The sequence below is a fragment of the Balaenoptera physalus genome, assembly GCF_965194825.1.
Source record: "Balaenoptera physalus genome assembly, chromosome: 3".
NCBI classification, from domain to species: domain Eukaryota; kingdom Metazoa; phylum Chordata; class Mammalia; order Artiodactyla; family Balaenopteridae; genus Balaenoptera; species Balaenoptera physalus.
The window spans coordinates 139,391,864-139,414,503 of NC_138890.1; the positions used below are offsets into that span (position 1 = coordinate 139,391,864).

Consider the following 22,640-nt stretch of genomic DNA (forward strand, 5'->3'; position numbering starts at 1 on the left):
TCCCTCTGCTATATTTTGGAAGAATTTGAGAAGGATAGGTGTTAGCTCCTCTCTAAATGTTTGATAGAATTCGCCTGTGAAGCCATCTGGTCTTGGGCTTTTGATTGTTGGAAGAATATTAATCACAGTTTCAATTTCAGTACTTGTGATTGGTCTGTTTATATTTTCTATTTCTTCCTGGTTCAGTCTTGGAAGGTTGTACTTTTCTAAGAATTTGTCCAGTTCTTCCAGGTTGTCCATTTTATTGGCATAGAGTTGCTTGTAGTAATCTCTCTTGATCCTTTGTATTTCTGCAGTGTCAGTTGTTACTTCTCCTTTTTCATTTCTACTTCTATTGATTTGAGTCTTCTCCCTTTTTTTTCTTGATAAGTCTGGCTAATGGTTTATCAGTTTTGTTTATCTTCTCAAAGAACCACCTTTTAGTTTTATTGATCTTTGCTATCGTTTCCTTCATTTCTTTTTCATTTATTTCTGATCTGATCTTTATGATTTCTTTCCTTCTGCTAACTTTGGATTTTTTATTCTTCTTTCTCTAATTGCTTTAGGTGTATGGTTAGGTTATTTATTTGAGATGTTTCTTTTTCTTGAGATAGGATAGTATTGCTATAAACCTCCCTCTTAGAACTGTTTTTGCCGCATCCCATAGGTTTTGGGTCATCGTGTTTTCATTGTTGTTTGTTTCTAGGTATTTTTTGATTTCCTCTTTGATTTCTTCAATGATCTCTTGGTTGTTTAGTAGTGTATTGTTTGGCCTCTGTGTGTTTGTATTTTTTACAGATTTTTCCTGTAATTGATATCTAGTCTCAAAGCGTTGTGGTCAGAAAAGATACTTGATATGATTTCGATTTTCTCAAATTTACCAAGGCTTGATTTGTGACCCAAGATATGGTCTGTCCTGGAGAATGTTCCATGAGGACTTGAGAAGAAAGTGTATTCTGTTGTTTTTGAATGGAATGTTCTACAAATATCAATGAAGTCCATCCTGTTTAATGTATCATTTAAAGCTTGTGTTTCCTTATTTATTTTCATTTTGGGTGATCTATCCATTGGTGAAAGTGGGGTGTTAAAGTCCCCTACTATGACTGTCTTACTCTCAATTTCCCCTTTTATGGCTGTTAGCATTTACCTTATGTATTGAGGTGCTCCTATGTTGGGTGCATAAATATTTACAATTGTTATATCTTCTTCTTGGATTTATCCTTTGATCATTATGTAGTGTACTTATTGTCTCTTGTAATAGTCTTTATTTTAAAGTCTATTTTGTCTGATATGAGAATTGCTACTCCAGCTTTCTTTTGATTTCCATTTGCATGGAATATCTTTTTCCATCCCCTCACTTTCAGTCTGTATGTGTCCCTAGGTCTGAAGTGGGTCTCTTGTAGACAGCATATATATGGGTGTTGTTTTTGTATCCATTCATCCAGTCTATGTCTTTTGTTTGGAGCATTTAATCCATTTACATTTAAGGTAGTTATCGATATGTATGTTCCTATGACCATTTTCTTAATTGTTTTGGGTTTGTCTTCATAGGTCTTTTCCTTCTCTTGTGTTTCCTACCTAGAGAAGTTCCTTTAGCATTTGGTGTAAAGGTGCTTTGGTGGTGCTGAATTCTCTTAGCTTTTGTCTGTCTGTAAAGCTTTTGATTTCTCCATTGAATCTGAATGAGATCCTTTTTGGGTAGAGTAATCTTGGTCGTAGGTTTTTCCCTTTCATCAGTTTAAATATGTCCTGCCACTCCCTTCTAGCTTGCAGAGTTTCTGCTGAAAGCTCAGCTGTTAACCTTATGGGGATTCCCTTGTATGTTATTTGTTGCTGTTCCCTTGCTGCTTTTAATATTTTTTCTTTGTATTTAATTTTTGATAGTTTGATTAATATGTGTCTTGGTGTGTTTCTCCTTGGATTTATCCTGTATGGGACTCTCTGCACTTCCTGGACTTGACTGACTATTTACTTTCCCATGTTAGTTTTCAAGTATAGTCTCTTCAAATATTTTTTCAGACCGTTTCTTTTTCTTTTCTTCTTCAGGGACCCCTATAATTCGAATGTTGGTGCATTTAATATTGTCCCAGAGGTCTCTGAGACTCTCCTCAATTCTTTTTATTCTTTTTTCTGTATTGTGCTCTGCGGCAGTTATTTCCACTATTATATCTTCCTGGTCACTTATCTGTCCTTCTGCCTCAGTTATTCTGCTATTGCTTCCTTCTAGAGAATTTTTAATTTCATTTATTGTGTTGTTCATCATTGTTTGTTTGCTCTTTAGTTCTTCCAGGTCCTTGTGAAACATTTCTTGTATTTTCTCCGTTCTGTTTCCGAGGTTTTGAATCATAATTTCTCTGAATTCTTTTTCAGGTAGACTGTCTATTTCCTCTTCATTTGTTTGCTCTGGTGGGTTTTTACCTTGCTCCTTCATGTGCTGCATATTTCTCTGTCTTCTCATTTTGTTTAACTTACTGTGTTTGGGGTCTCCTTTTCGCAGACTACAGGTTCGTAGTTCCCATTGTTTTTGGTGTCTTCCCCCAGTGGCTAAGGTTGGTTCAATGGGTTGTGTAGGCTTCCTTGTGGAGGGGACTGGTGCCTGTGTTCTGGTGGATGAGGCTGGATCTTGTCTTTCTGGTGGGCAGGATTGCATCTGTTGGTGTCTTTTGGGGTGTCTGTGAAGTTATTATGATTTTAGGCAGCCTCTCTGCTAATGGGTGGGGTTGTGTTCCTGTCTTGCTAGTTGTTTGACATAGGGTGTCCAGCAATGTAACTTGTTGGTTGTTGAGTGGAGCTGGGTCTTAGCGTTGAGATGGAGATCTCTGGGAGAGCTTTCGCTGTTTGATATTACATGGGGCCAGGAGGTCTCTGGTGGACCAATGTCCTGAACTCAGCTCTCCCACCTTCAGAGATTCAGGCCTGACACCTGGCTGGAGCACCAAGACACTGTCAGCCACTTGGCTCAGAAGAAAAGCGAGAAAAAAAAGAGAAAGGAAGGAAGGGAGGGAGGGAGGCAGGGAGGAAGGAGGGAAGGAAGGAAATAAAATAGTTATTAAAATAAAAAATAAAAAAATCATTAAAAATAAATAAGTAAGAAAAAAAAAAAAAAAGAAAGAAAGAAGAGAGCAACCAAACCAAAAACCAAATCAACCAATGATAACAAGCGCTAAAAACTATACTAAAAACAACAGCAACAACAGAATACGGACAGACAGAACCCTAGGACAAATGGTAAAAGCAAAGCTATATAGACAAAATCACACAAAGAAGCATACACATACACACTTTCAAAAAGAGAAAAAGCAAGAAAAAATATTTATATAAAAAAATAAGGTAAGAGAGCCACCAAATCAATGAACAAATCTACCAATGATAATAAGGTCCAAATACTATACTAAATTAAACATAAAACCAGAAACAAATTAGATGCAGAAAGCAAACCCTAAGTCTGCAGTTGCTCCCAAAGTCCACCACCTCAATTTTGGGATGATTCTTTGTCTCTTCAGGTATTCCACAGATGCAGTCTACATTAAGTTGATTGTGGAGATTTAATCTGTTGCTCCTGAGGCTGCTAGGAGAAATTTCCCTTTCTCTTCTTTGTTCGCACAGCTCCTGGTGTTCAGCTTTGGATTTGGCCCTGCCTCTGCGTGTAGGTCACCTGAGGGTGTCTGTTCTTCTCTCAGACAGGATGGGGTTAAAGAAGCAGCTGATTAAGGGGCTCTGGCTCACTTAGGCCAGAGGGAGGGAGGGGTATGGAATGCGGGGTGAGCCTGCAGGGACAGAGAGCAGTGTGACGTTGCACCAGCCTGAGGCACGCCGTGTGTCCTCCCGGGGGAGTTGTCCCTGCATCATGGGACCCTGTCAGTGGCGGGCTGCACAGGCTCCCGGGAGGGGTGGTGTGGATAGTGACCTGTGCTTGCACACAGGCTTCTTGGTGGCAGCAGCAGCCTTAGCATCTCTGCCCGTTTCTGGTGTCCGGCTGATAGCCGTGGCTTGCGCCCATCTCTGGAGCTCGTTTAGGCGGCGCTCTTAATCCCCTCTCCTTGCGCGCCCTGAAACAATGGTCTCTTGCCTCTTAGGCAGTTCCAGACTTTTCCTGGACTCCCTCCTGGCTATTTGCGGCGCTCTAGCCCCCTTTAGGCTGTGTTCACGCAGCCAACCCCAGTCCTCTCCCTGGGATCTGACCTCCGAAGCCCAAGCCTCAGCTCCCAGTCCTCACCTGCCCTGGTGGGTGAGCAGACAAGCCTCTCAGGCTGGTGAGTGCTGGTCGGCACTGATATTCTGTGCGGGAATCTCTCCACTTTGCCCTCTGCACCCCTGTTGCTGTGCTCTCCTCCGTGGCTCTGAAGCTTCCCCCACCCCCCGCCAACCCCCCGTCTCCACCAGTGAAGGGTCTTCCTAGTGTGTGGAAACTTTTCATCCTTCACAGCTCCCTCCCAGAGGTGCAGGTCCCATCCCTATTCTTTTGTCTTTGTTTTTTCTTTTTTCTTTTGCCCTACCCAGGTACGTGGGGGAGTTTCTTGCCTTTTGGGAAGTGTGAGGTCTTCTGCCAGTGTTCAGTAGGTGTTCTGTAGGAGTTGTTCCACATGTAGATGTATTTTTGATGTATTTCTGGGGAGGAAGGTGATCTCCACATCTTACTCCTCTGCCATCTTGAAGGTCCCTCCTTTTTAGTTTCAAATAAAGAAGTCTAAATATCTTTCTGCCTATCATAAAGTAAAATTAAGTTCACTGAGTTTTTAAAAATTAATGAAGCAATGCACTATTAGTGGAATGAGTTGTTCATCCAAAGTGAATTTTCTGGATGACTAGAGCTTATGCTTACTCTGTTAAGCATATACACACACCACACACACACACACACACACACACACACACACAATTGATTCCTTTTCCTTCTTAAACAGAATATATTTAGCAGAATTGGACTCAGCACTGATCTGAATTAAACAAGGATACCACTGCATGTGTTGAGACTGGCAAAAATCCCCAAAGCAAGTAATGGAAGTAACTAGAGGAAGCAGAGCATAGTGTTAGGAAGTTCTTACCTTTTTGGATATAGGTCTCTTCCACACTGTTAAAAGTTATTGAGGATGCCAAAGTGCTTTTACTTATGTAGCTTATATCCATTGATATTTAGTGTATTAAAAACTGAAATTGATGTATTAAAAATGTATTTATTAATTCATTTAAACATAATAAATTCATAGCATATCAACATACATCTTTTTTTATGAAAAACAACTACATTTTCCAAAACAAACAAAAAATAGAAGAGTGACACTGTTTTTACTTTTACACAATTGAAAAAAATCTCTGGCTTAAGAACACAGCAGATTCTCATATCTGCTTCTGCATTCAATCTGTTGCACTAGGTTGTTTTGGCTACATAGATAATGAATATTCAGACACACACAGAGGAGTAGCTGGAAAAGGGTATAACAGCCTTTCCAGAAATTTTAGATATTGTATTTGAATACTATTACCAACTCAGTAAGTGGTAGTTTCTTACAGGATAGTTGCAATGTGGAATCTGAAGTCTTATCAGTGAACTTTTCTTACTTCATTACATTAAAATTGATTGATCTGTGTCACATTTTGAAAGGATCTCTTACCCATACTAGACTTTGTAATATCATGCATTGGTCATTTAGAAAATATTAGTTTACTGAGTTATGCAGATCTTCCAAACATTGACATAATTTATTAGGTAATAGCAAAAAAATTACATGTATTAATATCACCATTGATCTCCCTAGAAATCAGTTAAGAAGCTCCAATTTCATGATGGCAGTTATTAAGTTTCCCAAAGCTCTAACCTTTGCTTGAAAGCTCAGATTTTATTACTGGCAAGAAAATCTATCGGTTGTTTTTTTGTGAGGCTCACTTTGTTCCTTTTTGGGGAAAAAAATACTATTTTCCAAGTGTGAATAACTATAGTTTCTCTGTCACTATTTCTTTCAAATAAAAATGGTATTCCATGAAACAGGTGGCTAATTTAACTCACAATTTAAATATCAATAATTTCAATTTAAATAATTGCATATGTGCGGTTACTTGAGGTAACCATCATACTTCATAATGGAACAAAACTGTTCTATGCATGCTTCCTATTTCGTCACACAGAATAGTAAAATAACATTAAAAATACATGTACTCAAGGGTTAATGTTTATTTGTTTATTTATTTTTATTGAGTTATAATTAACATACAAAATTATATTAGTTTCAAGTTTACAGTATAGCGATTCCAAATTTTTTATCCATTATGACATCATCACCACAATAAGACCAATTACCATCTGTCCCACACAAAGTTGTTACAATATTATTGACTATATTCCCTATGTTGTACATTACATCCCTATGACTTATTTATTTTATAGCTGGAAATTTGTATCTCTTAATCCCCTTCACCTCCCACTCCCCTCCCTTCTGGGAACCACCAGTTTGTTCTCTGTATCTTTGAGTCTGTTTCTGTTTTGTTTTGTTTGTCCATTTGTTTTGTTTTTTAGATTACACATGTACGTGAAGTCATATGGTATTTGTTTTTCTCTGTCTTGCTTATTTCTCTTAGCATAATACCCTCTGGGTCCATCTGTATTGCCGGAAATGGCACAATTCATTCTATTTTATGGATGAGTAATATTCCATTGTAGATATATATATATATATCTCACATCTTCTTTATCTGTTCATCTATTGGTGAGCACTTAGGTTGCTTCAGTATCTTGGCTATTGTAAATAGTGCTGCAGTAAACATAGGGGCACATATATCTTTTGGAATTAGTGTTTTTTTTTTTTCTTCATATAAATAGAAGTGGAATTGCTGGATCATATGGTAGTACTATTTTTAATTTTTTGAGGAAACTCAGTTTTCCATAGTGGCTGCACCAATTTACATTCCCACCAAATGCACCAGTGTTCCCTTTTCTCCACATTCTCACCAATATTTGTTTCTTGTCTTTTTGATGATAGCCATTCCTGCAAGTGTGGGGTGATATCTCACTGTGGTTTTGATTTTCATTTCCCTAATAATTAGTGATACTGAACATCTTTTCATACGAATGTTGGCCATCTGTATATCTTCTTTGGAAAAATGTCTATTCTGGTCCTCTGCCAATTTTTTATTCAGGCTGGGTTTTTTTTCTTTTTTTTTTTGGATATTGACATGTATGAGTGATTTATATATTTTGGATATCAACCCCTTATCTGATATATTATTTGCAAATATCTTCTCACATTCAGTAGGTTGCTTTTTCATTTTGTTGGTGGTTTCCTTAGCTGTGCAAAAGCTTTTTAGATTGATGAGCCCCATTTGTTTAATTTTGCTTTTGTTGCCCTTGCTTGAGAAGACATATCCAAAAAATGTTGTGAAGACTGACATCAAAGAAGTTATTGCCTATATTTTCTTCTGGGAATTTTATGGTTTCATGTCTTACATTTAAGTCTTTAATTCATTTTGAGTTTGTTTTTATATATGGTATAAGAAAGTGGTTTAGTTTCATTCTTTTGGATGTAGCTGACCAATTTCCCAGTATCATTTATTGAAAAGAGTCTTTTCCCCATTGAATGTTCTTGCCGCCTTTGTCATAGATTAATTACCATATGAGCATGAGTTTATTATAGGGCTCTCTATTCTTTTCCATTGATCTATGTGTCTGTTTTTGTGCCAGTACCATACTGTTTTGATTACTATAACTTTGCAGTATAGTTTAAAGTCCAGTGATTGCCTCTAGCTTTGTTCTTCCTCCTCAAGGTTTTTTTGGCTATTTGGGGGTTTTTTGTGGTTTTGTAAAAATCTTAAGATTATTTGTTTTAGTTCCATGAAAAATGCCATTGGTATTTTGATAGAAATTGCATTGAATCTGTAGATTGCTTTGAGTAGTATAGATATTTTAGCAATATTGATTCTTCCAATCCATAAACATGGAATATCTTTCCATTTATTTGTGTCATCTTAAATTTCTTTCCTCACTGTCTCATAGTTTTCAGAATACAGGTCTTTCACCTCCTTAGTTAAATTTATTCCTAAGTATTTTATTCTTTTTCATGCAGTTGTTAATGGGATTGTTCTCTTCATTTCTCTTTCTGATAGTTTGTTGTTACTGTATATAAATGCAGCTAATTTCTGTGTATTAATTTTGTGTCCTGCAACTTTACTGAATTCATTTATTAGTTCTAATATTTTTTTGTCAGAGTCTTTGGGGTTTTCTATATGGTGTGTCATGTAATCTGTAAATAGTGACAGTTTTAATTCTACTTTTCTGATTTAGATGCCTTTTATTTCTTTTTCTTGTCTAAATGCTGTGGCTAGGACTTCTAATACTAAACTGAATAAAAGTGGCAAGAGTGGGCATCTGTGTCTTGTTCCTGATCTTAGAGGAAAAGCTTTCAGCTTTTAACCATTGAGTATGATGTTAGCCCAGGGTTTGTCATATATGGCCTTTATTCTAGCGAGCAATGTTTCCGGTATACCCACTTTTTAAAGAGCTTTTATCATAAATGGATGTTGGATTCTGTCAAATACTTTTTCTGCATTATTGAGATGATCATATGATTTTTATCCTTCAGTTTGTTAATGTGGTATATCACAATGATTGATTTATAGATGTCAAACCTTGCTTGCATCCCTGGAATGAATCCCACTTTCTCATCATGTATGATCCTATTAATCTATTGTTGAATTCTGTTTGCTGATATTTTATTGATGGTTTTTGCATCTATGTTCATCAGGCATGTTGGCCTGTAATTTTTTTATCTTTGTCTTATCAGGGTAATGTTGGTCCTGTAAAATGAGTTTGGAAATGTTCCTTCCTTGTTAATTTTTTAGAATAATTGGAGAAGAATGAGTATTAACTCTTTTTTAAAGTGTTTGGCAGAATTGCTGTGAAGCCATCTGGACGTGGACTTTTGTTTCAGGGGAGTTCTTTGATTACTGGTTCAATTTCATTACTAGTAATTGGTCTATTCATATTTTATATTTCTTCATGAATCAGTCTTGGAAGATTATGTTTCTGGGATTTTGTTCATTTCTTCTAGGTTGTATAATTTGTTGGCATATAATTATTCAAAGTATTCTCTTATAACCCTTTGTATTTCTTTGGTATCAGTTATAATTTCTCCTCTTTCATTTCTGATTTTATTTATTTGGGTGCTCTCTCCCTCTTTTTGATACATCTGGCTAAAGGTTGTCAATTTTGTCTTTTCAAAGAACCAACTCTTAGTTTCATTGATCTTTTCTATGTTTTTTAGTCTATATTTTGTTTATTTTTGCTCTGACCTTTATTATTTTCTTCCTTCTACTAACTTTGGGCTTTGCTTGGTCGTTTTATAGTTTCTCTAAATGTACATTTAGATTAAGATTTTTATTGTTTCTTGAGATAAACCTGTATCACTTTGAACATCCCTCTCACAACTGCTTTTGTTGTGTTGCGTAGATTTTGGACAGTTGTAATTCCATTTTTGTTTATCTCATGGTATTTTTGATTTCCTCTTTGATTTCTTCATTGACTGATTGGCTGTTTAGTAGCATGTTGTTCAGTCTCCCAATGTTTGTGTTTTTTCCAGTTTTCTTCTTGTAGTTGATTTCATTGTGGTCAGAATAGATGCTCAATATGATTTCAATCTTCTTAAATTTACTATGACTAATTTGTAGCCTAACATGTGATCTATCATGGAGAATGTTCCATGTGTACACATTTTGAAAAAAATGTGTATTCTGTTGCTTTTGAATGGAATATATATGTATATCCTATATGGCATACATATATGTCATATAGATATACATATATACATATATATATATATATATATATATATATATATATATATATATATATATATATATATCTTAAGTCAATCTGGTCTAATGTGTTATTTAAGGCCAATGCTTCCTTGTTCATTTTTTGTCTAGATGATCTATCCATTGATATAAGTGGAGTGTGAAAGTCCCCTAATATTATTGTATTGCTATCTCTTTCTCCCATTATTTTTGTTAATACTAGCTTTATATATTAAGGTGCTCCTATGTTGGGTGCATGAACATTTACAATGTTATATCCTCTTGTTAAATTGATCCCTTTATCATTATGTAATGTCCTTCTTTATCTTTTGTTACAGTTTGGTTTTCAAGTCTATTTTGTTTGATATGAGTATTGCTACCCCAGATTTCTTTTCATTTCCATTTGCATGGAATATCTGTTTCCATCATTTCACTTGCAGTCTATGTGTGTCTTTAGATCTGAGGTTAGTCTCTTGTAGGTAGCATAAAGATAGGTCTTGATTTTTTAAAATTATTTAGCTACCCTATGTCTTTTGATTGGAGCATTAGTCAATTTACATTTAAAGTAATTATTAATAGGTATGTAGTTATTGCCATTTTGTTAATTGTTTTCTAGTTGTGTAGTTCTTCTCTCTTCCTGTCTTCTCTTGTTTTCTTCCCTCTTGGCTTGATGGATTCCTTTAATGTTATGTTTGGATTCCTTTCTCTTTATTTTTTGTGTATCCATTGTTGGATTTTGGTTTGTGGTTATCATAATGTTTATATATAATGACATGTATATATAGCCATCTGTTTTAAGCTGTTAGCCACTTATATTTGAAAGCATTCTAAAAGCACTACATTTTTACTCCCACCCTCACGTTTCATGCTTTTAATGCCATATTTTACATATTTTAATTTTGTGTATCCCTTTACTACTTACTGTAGTTATAGTTGATTACACTGCTTTTGTCTTTTAACCTTATACTAGCTTTTTAAGTAGCTGATCCACTGCCTTTACTATATATTTTCTTTTATCAGTGAGATTTTTTCCTTTCATATATTTTCTTCTTTCTAGTTGTGGCCTTTTCTTTTATGTTTTAAAGAAGACCCTTTAACATTTCTGTAAGGACAGTAAACATTTTTTTTTAAATCTGGGAAACACTTTCTCCTTCAATTCTGAATGATAACCTTACTGGATAGAGTATTCTTGGTTGTAAGTTTTTTCTTTCTGTTCTTCAATATATCCTGTCACTCTCTTTGACCTCTAAAGTTTCTGCCAAAAAATCAGCTGATAGTCTTATGGGCTTTCCTTATGAGATTAGTTTTTTGTGGTTTTTTTGTTTGTTTATTTGTCTTATCTTGCTGCCGTTAAAATTTTCTGTCTTTAACTTTTGTCATTTTAATTATAATATCTGTTGGTGTGGTTCTCTTTGGATTCATCTTCTTTGGTACTTTTTATGATTCCTGTACCTAGATGTCTGTTTCCTTCCCCAGGATAGGGAAGTTTTGAGGCATTATTTCTTCAAATAAGTTTTCTGTCCCCTTCTCTCAATCTTTTCCTTCTGGCCCTTATAAAGAAGATATTAGTACACTTGATGTTGTCTCAGAGGTCTCTTAAACTCTCATCATTTAAAAAAGTTTTTTTCTTCTTTTTGCTTCTCTGATTTATTTCCACTAGTCTATCTTTCAGATCACTTATACGTTCTTCTGTATCATCTAATATGTTGTTGATTCCCTCTAGTGTATTTTTTATTTCAGTTATTGTATTCTTCAGTTCTGGTTAGTTCTTTCTTATATTTTCTAAGTCTTTGTTGAAGTTCTCATTTTGTCCATTCTCCTGAGTTCAGTGAGCATCATAAAGACTGTTTCTTTGAACTCTTTAATCAGATAAATTACTTATCTGTTTCATTAGGATTTTTTTCTGGGGTTTTATTTTATTCTTTCATTTGGAACTCATTCCTCTCATTTTGTTTGACTTTCAGTTTTTGTTTCTATGAATTAGGCAAAACACCTACCTCTCTTGGTCTTGAAGGATTGGCCCTGTGTGGGAGTGTCCCCTGTGTAGACCACTTGCACCTGGCAGCTTTGACAGACTGTCTGGAGCTGGAGTGGGTGTGGACTGAGGGCAGTCCCTGGGGAGTGCTGCACTGAGGTCACCTTGGTGGGCTGACTAGGGTTGGAGCAAGTGGGGGCTAGGAAGAGTCCCAGGGGGACTCAAACAGTGGTGTTTACCAGCACCTCCAACCCCCAGGGAGGGCTCCAGCAGTTTCCTGTCTGTTTAGAAGAAGTTCTAGGGTTGGTGAATGGCTTTCCTTCCCATATAGTCTAGGTTGCCTTAAACTGCTGTTTTTTCAGTGTCCTAGGGTGGGCAAGTCTGTGCTCTGGCCTCTCAGCAATATCCCTCCATATTGCAGGTCACTGTGATGGGGGTGGGGTTCCCGTAGATACAATGTCTCCACCTTTTCTACCCATTTCTATGTGTTTTTTCTATGTGGATTGGCTGTTCAATCAGCCCTCATGTGTTCTTCAGGAGGAATTGCTCTATATATAGGTGTAGATTTGTTGAGTCTATGGGAAGAGGTGAGCTCAGGGTCTTCCAGTGCCAAATCTTGGACCTCAAGGATTGATATTTAATAATGTTAATAATATATTCTTCTCCATCAAAGATAGTCATAAGTGAAACTCCATGCTTTTGAATGTAAGTATAAGGAAGTGATGAATTCAATGACTACTGAAGAATTTTCTTGGGTCAAGAAGTATATCTCCTGGATTTTCAGTCATATTTCAGAAATTTGAGATTCAATTTCATGTAAGAAATATTATTTTTTATTTATTGTATATCAGAAACTATGTGAGGTGCTGAAAATATATAATAAAGAAAATACAGCTGTTACACCTGCTCTAAACTGTCAAGCTTTGAATTCAGACACATAAATAATTAACTTTAATGTGATGAGATAAGTGATCTAATAGTGGCATTTACAGAGCAATTTGTGCACACAAGGAAAGGTAATTAATTCTTTGTCTGGAGCTAAGCTTGTGGTGGTCAAGTAAACTGAAAAGGGTGCGTTTGGTTGAAAGGTAAATGTTACTGATTATAGCTGGGACTAATTAAAATATAGAGTAGATTAACCAGTATTATTGTAGGAATGGTTAGTGTCAGTAAACTTATTTATGTTGTATTTTAAAGTGCTGAACTCTACTGAAGTAATGACTTAATATTAGTTATTAAAAGACAACAATAATGACAACAACTGTCAGCGGTTCAGAGGTATGTGTGGCAAAATAACATAAACTTCATGAAAAACAAAAGAGAACTCTAAAGTCGGACCCAAGCCCAGTCTCAACTGGAGAATGAAGCCAGAACCAGGTCTAACAACACTAGGTAAGTCCACATGCATTGCTTAAAGACGAAGATTTACTGGTCATCTCATGACACTTACAAATAACATAAAACTCAAGTAACAGCCTATCTTCAAAGAATTGTCAGTAACACTGAAATTATCCATCCTGTATCCTTTCATTTATAATGTTTGTCTTCCCAAGTATGTGGGCAATAGAGTAACCATAGGAGTGAGTGTAAATGTATGTTTAGTTAGCTGTGATTAAAATACTTGCATCAGTACTCCATGCCATTGTATTTTGAGTCAATTGCCTCTTCTTAGTGATAAGGTGATTCCCTCCTATGAAACAATTTCAGCTTGGCCATAATCAATAACAAATAGCGTCTGATGAAAAAAGTAAGGGCATGGGGAACAGCTTGATCTAAACCTTGAATATGTGATAGAGTGGTTCAGTGTGGCTAGAGCAGAGGATCATGCTTCAGAATGAAGACCAGAGATGGTGCTGAAAATTCAGTAAAAATTTTTGTTCCAGTTTTATGAAAAATGCTATTGGTAATTTGATAAGGATTTCATTGAATCTGTAGATTGCTTTGGGTAGTCTAGTCATTTAGACAATATTGATTCTTCCAATCCAAGAACATAGTATATGTTTCTGTCTATTTGTGTCATCTTTCATTAAGCTCCAAGTATCTTTCCCACTGCTACCAAGATGACCTGATGGCTCATTCCTCCATTGAAATTATTTTAACTATCTGTAGGCTAAAATTTCAACTTCTAGGTATAGTATGTGAGCCATTCACAATTTATTCCAAGCCTCCAAACTTTTCAGCACTTTAATTTGTATGGAAACACAAAAGACCCCGGATAACCAAAGCAATCTTGAGAAAGGAAAATGGATCTGGAGGAATCAGGCTCCCTGACTTCAGACTTTACTACAAAGCTACAGTCATCAAAACAGTATGGTACTGGCACAAAAACAGAGACATAGATCAATGGAACAGGATAGCAAGCCCAGAGATAAACCCATGCACCTATGGTCACCTAATCTATGACAAAGGGGACAAGAATATACAACGGAGAAAAGACAGTCTCTCCAATAAGAGGTGCTGGGACAATTGGACAGCTACATGTAAAAGAATGAAAATAGAACACTCCCTAACACCATACACAAAAATAAACTCAAAATGGATTAAAGACCTAAATGTAAGGCCAGATACTATAAAACTCTTAGAGGAAAACATAGGCAGAACACTCTATGACATAAGTTACAGCAAGATCCTTTTTGACCCACCTCCTAGAGTAATGGAAATAAAAACAAAAATAAACAAATGGGACCTAATGAAACTTAAAAGCTTCTGCACAGCAGAGGAAACCATAAAGAAGACGAAAGGACAACCCTCAGAATGGGAGAGAATATTTGCAAAAGAAGTGACTGACAAGGGTTTAATCTCCAAAATATACAAAACAGCAAATGCAGGCTGTATGTCAAAAAAAACAGACAACCCAATCCAAAAATGGGCAGAAGATCTAAATAGACATTTCTCCAAAGAAGACATACAAATGGCCAAAAAACACATGAAAAGATGCTCAACATCACTAATTATCTGAGAAATGCAAAGCAAAACTACAGTGAGGTGTCACCTCATACCAGTCAGAATGGCCATCATCAGAAAGTCTACAAACAATAAATGCTGGACAGGTGTGGAGAAAAGGGAACCCTCCTACGCTGTTGGTGGGAATGTACACAAACAGTTGGCACAACCACTGTGGAGAACAGTATGGAACTTCCTTAAAAAACTAAAAATAGAACTACCATATGATCCAGCAATCCCACTCCTGGGCATATATCCAGAGAAAACTATAATTCAAAACGATACATGCACCCCAATGTTCATTGCAGCACTATTTACAATAACCAGGACATGGAAGCAACCTAAATGTCATCGACAGAAGAATGGATAAAGAAGAAGTGGTAAATATATACAATGGAATATTTCTCAGCCATAAAAGAGAACAAAATAATGACATTTGCAGCAACATGGATGGACCTAGAGATTGTCATACTGAGTGAAGTAAGTCAGACACAGAAAGACATATCATACGATATCGCTTATTTGTGGAATCTAAAAAACGGTACAAATGAACTTACTTATAAAACAAAAATAGAGTCACAGATGTAAAAAACAAACTTATGGTTACCAGGGGGGAAAGGGGTGGAAGGGATAAATTGGGAGACTGGGATTGACATATACACACTACTATATATAAAATAGGTAACTAATAAGGACCTACTGTATAGCACAGGGAACTCTACTAAATACTCTGTGATGACCTATATGGGAAAAGAATCTAAAAAAGAGTGGATATATGTATATGTATAACTGATTTACTTTGCTGTACAGCAGAAACTAACACAATGTTGTAAATCAACTGTACTCCAATAAAAATTTAAAAAGTATATAATTGGGCTGCTATATAATTTTCCTATATTAGATCCTCTGTCCATTAGTCTGTGTGGTAACTTCTTGTATCATATTCATTGTTTTATCAATCAGTTACTCCTGCTTTGAGGCCATATCTTGCCCTCGACACTCCTGGTACCTAATGTAGTATGACAGAGGGAAAAGTGAATATAGATTCCAAACAAAGGACCTGAAGTTGAACTTTAGCTTACATACTTTACTTGGTTGTTGGGCTCATGAACAGCATTGTTTAGCTTTTATTACTCTTTGTTTCCACACAATTTGACTTTATAAAGACCTCTTATGTCATTTAGGAAAAAAAATATGAAGGAAATTCATCCACCCAAATTAGTAAATAAATATTTAGTGAACGTAGAATCTGTTTTTTTTCCCTCTTTCCCAGTGGAAAGGTTCATCACTCTTATGGCTATTTCATTGAGTAATCCCTAGCATCTGCATCAAGCATTAATTTGTATAGGCATGCCATATAAAATAAGCCATGTAAGATACATTACTTTTGTTTAAAAGTGTGAACTATTTATAAAGAGTTTATTGTTCACTTAATACACAATAAAAATTACTATGTATTAAATGAACTACCATATAATCAGGAAAGAGTATCACAAATTACCTAAATCAGTAATATTTTGGAGAGGATGCCTGTTTCAAATGAAAACTTGGCTTCACCTACTGTTCTAATCAATCTCCTGAGTACAGCATCAATCACCATATGTTTTTCTCCCCTCATTTATTTAACTTGCCTCAACATACAGTTGTATGTGGTTGGAGGTGGAGATAGGGTGGGGTAGTCATACATTCTGCCTAAATTTCCTGTTTAAAAAATAGCCAAATGTTAACTAATTTTCATTTCATTTTTAATATTTAATTTCAATATTTTTGTGTATAAAAGTAAAAAGAAAATAGAGAATAAAGAGATTAGTTCGCTTTTCTAAAGTAATGTAGAATTTTATGCAAAATCCAACATTTACTCATTTTATTATGAATATGTAAGACTGATTTTCTTTTAAATAACATTTTTCTGATTAAAATCAATACAGATTAATTATTGAAAAATTGGAAATGAGAGAGTACAAGGAAAAAAATAAAAATGAGTCCAAAATAAAAATAAAACAACCCCAAGTAAAAAAAGACCCCAAAATAAAAATGATGCTGATATCTAGAGTAATTTATTTAAGACTTTAATTAACACACACATACACATATACAAGTATTAAATGAAGGCTTAAATCTTGGTTATTCTTTCCTCAATTTCAATTTCTATAGGTTTTGTCCAGCTACCTGTTTGTTATTGTTTTGTGTTTGGTTTATTCATATTGTCTTTTTCTGTGACTGTATCTACTCTACTATGTACAATTACCTTGCTTACCTAGAAAATAGACATAAAAAGTCAACATTTGCAATCATTTTACTAGTTAGCTGAAAAGATTTGAAATGAATCTTCATCTCTTTGAACTAGAAAATTGTGAAGAATTGGAAAGGATTTTTAATCTGACCAAATTTAGGTGTATTTATAGAAATACAGGTTTTTGAAAATGGAAGTTTATGCTTTGATTATGAGGGTGAACTTTGAGTCAATACAGGCACCCAAAGTTAGAGTAACTCCTTTACCTTTCATTGATGGCCCACGTATAAGACAGTGGAAATACGATGTGTCCTTTGCTCATCAAGTAGAATTATGTGAAGGATATGCACTTAGGCCCCATATGAGGGAGGAGGCTTTTAATATTAAGTACCAATGTTTTTTTCAGAGGTGCAGTTAGCCACAGTACACCTCAAGAACAATATTATTTCTGGAGACATCATGCACTACTTGGTGATTTCCTTCAAAAATTCCACTCTGTGCAAGGGTACATCATCCCATCATTTTCTGTAATATTCAGTCATCCATGAGGCTTCTCACAATTGTTCAGGCAATAGCACTGGCTTGATGACTGTCATTTTGTATGGTGCTGTCAAAACATTTCACTGATTTTTTTTCAGAATAACAGTCTTTCACATTCATACTTCCTTGTGCTGAATTGAAAAGGGCTTTCCATAAGGACATGTTAAGGCTGAAAGTCAGCTAGGTAGTTTAATGCTGGAATTGAAAATATGGGGTCATATTAGTGTGGTTTATTTTTACCACTTTAAACTTTCCAAAATTGTTTTTTAAGTGGCACTTGTTTTGAATTAATTAAGAAATAAACAGGAAACATATGAATAGAATTTAGGAGAATTGATTAAATAAAGATATAAAGGTTTGTTACGATCTACTTCCAACTCCTGTCTCATTGTGCTTTTCCCGTCTGTCTTCCTTAGGCTTCTTTCTAATAAACTATATGGTCCCCTTTTTGATGGGCATAGCTTTAGATAGTTATACTAGGAAAGAAAGCTAGTAAAAAAAGATAAAATGCTAAGACATTAACACATAATACTTGACAGTATTTACATTCTTTGCTTCCTTTACACTCAGCAGTTTTTTTTTTTTAACTTTTTATTTTTTTTGGAATATAGCTGATTAACAATGTTGCGTTAGTTTCAGGTATACAACACAGTGATTCAGTTATACATATACATGTATCTAGTTATTTTATATTCTTAGGCTATTAACACATGTAGTTCTAAAAAGTTTTGAGGTGACTGAAAATGCACAAAGATAAAAATGCTTTCCTAAATGCAATATTGAGTGAAAAATCAGGTTTTGAATGGAAAGGAACATATGACCAATAAGGACAGTCAAGATTCTCATGGAGTAATATTCCATTGTATATATGTGCCACATCTTCTTTATCCATTCAGCTGTCGATGGGCACTTAGGTTGCTTCCATGTCCTGGCTATTGTAAATAGAGCTGCAATGAACATTGTCGTACATGACTCTTTTTCAGTTATGGTTTTCTCAGGGTATATGCCCAGTAGTGGGATTGCTGAGTCATATGGTAGTTCTATTTTCAGTTTTTTAAGGAACCTCCATACTGTTCTCCATAGTGGCTGTATCAATTTACATTCCCACCAACAGTGCAAGAGGGTTCCCTTTTCTCCACACCCTCTCCAGCATTTATTGTTTGTAGATTTTTTGATGATGGCCATTCTGACTGGTGTGAGATGATATCGCATTGTAGTTTTGACTTGCATTTCTCTAATGGTTAATGATGTTGAGCATTCTTTCATGTGTTTATTGGCAATCTGTACATCTTCTTTGGAGAAATGTCTATTTAGGTCTTCTGCCCGTTTTTGGATTGGGTTGTTTGTTTTTTTGATATTGAGCTGCCTGTAAATTTTGGAGATTAATCCTTTGTCAGTTGCTTCATTTGCAAATACTTTCTCCCATTCTGAGGGTTGTCTTTTGGTCTTATTCATGGTTTCCTTTGCTGTGCAAAAGCTTTTAAGTTTCATTAGGTCCCATTTGTTTATTTTTGTTTTTATTTCCATTTCCCTAGGAGGTGGGTCAAAAAGGATCTCGCTGTGATTTATGTCATAGAGTGTTCTGCCTATGTTTTCCTCTAAGAGTTTGATAGTGTCTGGCCTTACATTTAGGTCTTTAATCCATTTTGAGTTTATTTTTGTGTATGGTGTTAGGGAGTGTTCTATTTTCATTCTTTTACATGTAGCTGTCCAGTTTTCTCAGCACCACTTATTGAAGAGGCTGTCTTTTCTCCATTGTATATTCTTGCCTCCTTTATCAAAGATAAGGTGACCATATGTGGGTGGGTTAACCTCTGGACTTTCTATCCTGTTCCATTGATCTATATTTCTGTTTTTGTGCCAGTACCATTACTGTCTTGATTACTGTAGCTTTGTAGTGTAGTCTGAAGTCTGGCAGCCTGATTCCTCCAGCTCCGTTTTTGTTTCTCAAGATTGCTTGGCTATTCGGGGTCTTTTGTGTTTCCATACAAATTGTGAAATTTTTTGTTCTAGTTCTGTGAAAAATGCCAGTGGTGTTTGATAGGGATTGCATTGAATCTGTAGATTGCTTTGGGTGGATGGACCTAGAGTCTGTCATACAGAGTGAAGTAAGTCAGAAAGAGAAAAACAAATACTGTATGGTAATACATTTATATGGAATCTAAAAAAAAAAAGAAAAAATGGTCATGAAAAACCTAGGGACAAGACAGGAGCAAAGACGCAGACCTACTAGAGAATGGACTTGAGGACACGGGGAGAGGGAAGGGTAAGCTGGGACAAAGTGAGAGAGGAGTAGTGTATACATGGGCATATATACACTACCAAATGTAAAATAGATAGCTAGTGGGAAGCAGTCGCATAGCACAGGGAGATCAGCTCGGTGCTTTGTGGCCAGCTAGAAGGGTGGGATAGGGAGGGTGGGAGGGAGGGAGACACAAGAGGGAAGAGATATGGGGATATATGTATATGTATAACTGATTCACTTTGTTATAAAGCAGAAACTAACACACCATTGTAAAGCAATTATACTCCAATTAAAATGTTAAAAAAAAAATGCTCATGGAAGGGGAAAGCTCACTAATAGTCTAGAGGTGGAGAAGGAAGAAAGAGATCCATCTTTTGGAAATCTCATAATAAAACACCATTGCTTGTTTTCTGTGATTGAATAATGTAACACAGATGCCTCCAAGTTTTCCAGTTATCTGAGGCCATCCTCTAAGTTAACAAAAGAGTAATATGGCTTTATCCCATCCCATGTCCCAGAACATGTAATCCCAAACGTGTCTCCAGTATTTCCACAGATTTCTGAAAGGGCTTACATCATCATCATCATCATCATCATCATCATTATATATTTTTAATTTATCATAAATGTCTTCATAGCTGATCCCTAAATTAATATTCCTTTTCAGCATCACACTTTTTTTTTTAAACATCTTTATTGGAGTATAATTGATTTACAATGGTGTGTTAGTTTCTGCTTTATAACAAAGTGAATCAGTTATACATATACATATGTTCCCATATCTCTTCCCTCTTGCATCTCCCTCCCCAGCATCACACTTTTTATTGTGACGTACATCTGCTTCCCTTCTCTTGTTTTGTCAGTTTACTCCAATGTGCTTGTGTGTAGCAGAAATTTACAAAGGTTTACTAAAGGTTTGGGGGAGGCAGAGAATAATTGCATCAGACGTAAGAAAACAACTTCATATTTGATATAAGATGCCATTCTTCTTAGAATCGCTTTAGTAATTTCCTTATCAAGAGGGATTCTAATGGCATTGTTCCTCTGATGACACCTTGCATTGAAGATTTACCTCTCTCCTCACTTTTTCCCTCCTCCTTTCCAGAGCCTTTACAGTATCTTTCATGCGTCCAGGGAACAACTCCTGAATACCTTTGACTTTCTAATTCAAAGTATTATGGATTTATCTTTGTTTTTCTCTCGATTTTTAGAAATGGGTGAGGGAAGAGCTTTGCCTTTTATATCCAAAGAGAGTCACCTAAATATTTTACTAGACTTTGCTACACTAAAACTCTCCTGAATTATCTCTCTTCTTTAGATGGTATTTGTAGTTATGATTAATTTTTGTTTGAAAATACTTGTTTCCCTCCAGCTATTTCAACTATTCAGGTTAAGAGGTCACATGAATATTTGACCATTTTTTGGCTCTGAATTGTTTACCTTTAAGCAAAGTTTTTCAAAGTAATTCAATTTGCAAACAATGTATTTCTAAAGATCTGCATACAGGCTGAATTTTGTCTCCTGCCAATTTGTATGCTTAAGTCCTAACCTCCAGTACATCACAATGTGACTATATTTGAAGATAGTGCCTTTAAAGAGATGATTAAGTTTTTAAACTGAGGTCATTAATGTAGGCCCAACTCCAATATGACTGTTGGCCCTACAAGAAGAGAAAATTTGGACACACAGAAAAACACCTGGGATACATGCACAGAGAAAAGGCCGTGTGAGGACACAGAGAGAAGGGGTCATCTGTAAGTCCCAGAGGGAGACCTCAGGAGAACTCTAACCAGCAAACACCTTAATCTTGATCTTCTAGCCTCCAGAACTATAGGAAAATAAATTTCTGTTGGTTAAGCCACTCAGTCTTTGGTATTTTGTTATGGCATCCCTAGAAAACTAATCTAATATGATAGACACTATTTTTGAAACTTTGCCACAACAAGTAAAAAGCAATAATGATCCATTGAGAGAGAGAGAGAGAGGGAAACTAAGTACCAAGTTACACAGAAGTTTCTTTGGAAATGTTGAAGATAGTTTTCCAAATGACATTAATATAGGAAATAGATAAAATACTGTCTGGATGATTATCCTAATTTATATATTTTAAGGAAAGTAAGTACATGATGGTGAAGATAGAGTACAGTTTAAAAGATACTAAAAATACTTTGATAGTCCTATACACATGCATCTAAGCTGGACTAGTATAAGTTTATAGCACTATCCCTTGGCTATTTTGATTATGAAGTATGTGCATTTTTGATGTTTACATTTTAAGTACTTAGTTTTTCTTCATGAATATGACAAGCAAAAAGTTCAAATCTATTTAAATATATTTGGCATTAAATCTTCAAATAAGTATTTTCTAATTTAATTAACAGCAAAGACTATGTTTTCCACATCTGTAAGGGAAAATGAAAATGTATTTAATTCGGCATTATAATTTCAACTGTACTCTGCTTAATAATCAATATTTATTTAAAAATCCAGAAAAAAATGGAATATTTCAAATATTTTCTCAGAGTGTTCTTTTGATTTTCTCCCCTTTAGACAGCTAGAGCTCTTGAGAATGGATAGAATGAGGAAAAAAAAATGATACGAATGTTATAAAGCTTCTTATATTATCCAACAACCTCATTTAAATAAATTTTCTTAGTAATTAGGGATAATTATTAAAACTGAAAATCAAAGATATGTCAGCTGATAAATAAAGAAAACCCTTTTACTTAATATTAGCTCCATATAGAGGCATAGGAAAAAGTAGACTTATCCTGATTTTTTTTCAAATTTTGAAGTGATCTTTGAAAACAACTACATCATTTTTTCCCTTGACTTCATATATGATTCACTTTTGGAAGAATTAAAATTTCTGACCAAGTCTTTTTTTAATGAGAAGGATAGAAAAATTTCACACCCACACACATTTATAAAGATTTAACAAAATG

At 35.3% G+C, this 22,640-nt stretch overlaps 1 long non-coding RNA gene across 1 annotated transcript in view; it reads left to right on the plus strand.

Moving 5' to 3' along the window:
- Positions 1-22,640, plus strand: part of LOC309657937 — a 1,158,638-nt gene that overhangs the window by 1,115,904 nt on the left and 20,094 nt on the right. The window lies entirely within an intron of this gene.